Source organism: Humulus lupulus, chromosome 2, assembly GCF_963169125.1.
Source record: "Humulus lupulus chromosome 2, drHumLupu1.1, whole genome shotgun sequence".
Classification (NCBI taxonomy): Eukaryota; Viridiplantae; Streptophyta; class Magnoliopsida; order Rosales; family Cannabaceae; genus Humulus; species Humulus lupulus.
This window is the reverse complement of record NC_084794.1, coordinates 190,533,456-190,535,235: the sequence shown is the minus strand read 5'-3', so window position 1 is coordinate 190,535,235 and position 1,780 is coordinate 190,533,456. Positions and strand designations below refer to the sequence as shown.

Genomic DNA, 1,780 nt, shown 5'->3' with positions numbered 1-1,780 from the left:
CTAATGCAATTTTAATTTCCTTCTTCTACAATCTTCTTCAATTCCATATGACCTGTTCTTATAGATTGATTATTGATTGGCCATCTTTAGTCAGATATATATATGTTTTTAAGTCAAAATCTGAGAAGTGAGATTTAATTCTGCTGTGGTTATATTGGACATAATTTTAATTTAGAACGAAAGTATCTGAATTAATTGTGTAACTGTTATTAAGTTGTTGAGATTAATGCTACCTTTGTGGTTCAATTTACCATAGAAATATAGGAAATTGTCACCTAGGTTGAGTTTATAATTCATAGTATGATTATAGGCTGCTATATCAACTTGTTAATGGAATTAGGTAAAAATAAGAAGAATTCACACTTTGCATTAGGGAATAATAGGGAGGATAGTTGATGAGATTGAATATCCTAATTGTTTCTCAGTGATTAAACTAAAAGTTTTACTATTAGTTATTATTCTATTTAATTTTCGATTATTATTTCTGCACTTTATTGTTTCTTTTGCTGTATTTTACAAAAATCAAGAATTTCAATTCATCAAATAGAACAAGAAATTAATTGACTGGTAATTGATAAATCAGTCCTTGAGGAAGATACTTGGTTTTACCATTTTATTACAAATTTGCGACTGTGTGCACTTGCATAGCAAAATTATCGCAACAAGTTTTTGGCGCCGTTGCCGGGGACTGAAAATAATTATCAATATCAGTCTAATTAATTTTTATTCTAATTTGATTTTAATTTCTCTTGTTTCTAATCTGTTTAGTTGCTTAATTTATATATCTCAGGTGAATTTTGGTATATGCGTGGCAGAAAAGGAAAGGACGCACTTGTTCCTCTGAATCCTGAGATTGAAAAGTCTTGCAATCAAATCAGAAAGAACAAGAGAGAGGCCCAGAAATCTGTAAAGATGGCACAGAATGAAGGAGATGGCAGGAATGTTCAAACTCCTGGAGTTGTACGAGGGTTCAGGCTCAGACCAATGCTGAGAGGAGCCTGAGAGATTATGTGCTACCCACTCTGACGGGAGTACAAAATAGTATACGCCCACCAACTGTAGAGGCCAACAACTTTGAAATAAAGCCCGCTATTCTACAAATGGTGCAGTCCTCTGTGCAATTCAATGGGTTACCCTCTAAAGATCCTCACACCCATTTGTCAAATTTTCTGGAGTTGTGTGGAACCTTCAGATATAATGGGGTGAGTGATGATGCAATCAAGCTCAGGCTTTTCCCATTTTCTCTAAGGGACAGAGCTAAAATTTGGCTGAACTCTCTGCAACCAAACTCTATTGTCACCTGGCAAGATCTAGCTCAGAAATTTTTGTCCAAATTCTTCCCTCCGTGCAAAGCTGCAAAATTGAGGGGAGAGATAAATAACTTTTGCCAGAATGATGGAGAGTCACTGTATGAAGCTTGGGAACGATTTAAGGAACTCCTGAGAAGATGTCCTCATCATGGCATTGAACAGTGGATGCTAGTACAGAATTTCTACAATGGTTTATGTCCAACAACCAGAACCATTATTGATGCTGCAGCGGGTGGTACGTTTATGAGTAAGAGTACAACTGGTGCATATGAGCAGCTAGAAGACATGGCCACAAACAACCATCAGTGGTCTGAGGAAAGATCATCAGGACTTAGAAAGGTAGCTGGGGTGCATGAGCTGGATGCAATCACTGCTTTAACAGCGCAAGTAGCCTCTTTGACCAAGCAGTTGCAATAGAGCAGTGTATCTGCTAATGCAGTTCAGATGGCAGTGAGGTGTGAAATGTGTGG

At 37.0% G+C, this 1,780-nt stretch overlaps 1 non-coding gene across 1 annotated transcript; it reads right to left on the bottom strand.

Annotated features, from left to right (window-relative positions):
• Window positions 1-1,358: 1,358 nt before the first annotated feature.
• LOC133820605 (small nucleolar RNA R71) lies at window positions 1,359-1,465 on the bottom strand. The gene has a single exon (XR_009887011.1). It is a non-coding gene; the product is annotated as a small nucleolar RNA R71 (small nucleolar RNA).
• Window positions 1,466-1,780: the final 315 nt, after the last annotated feature.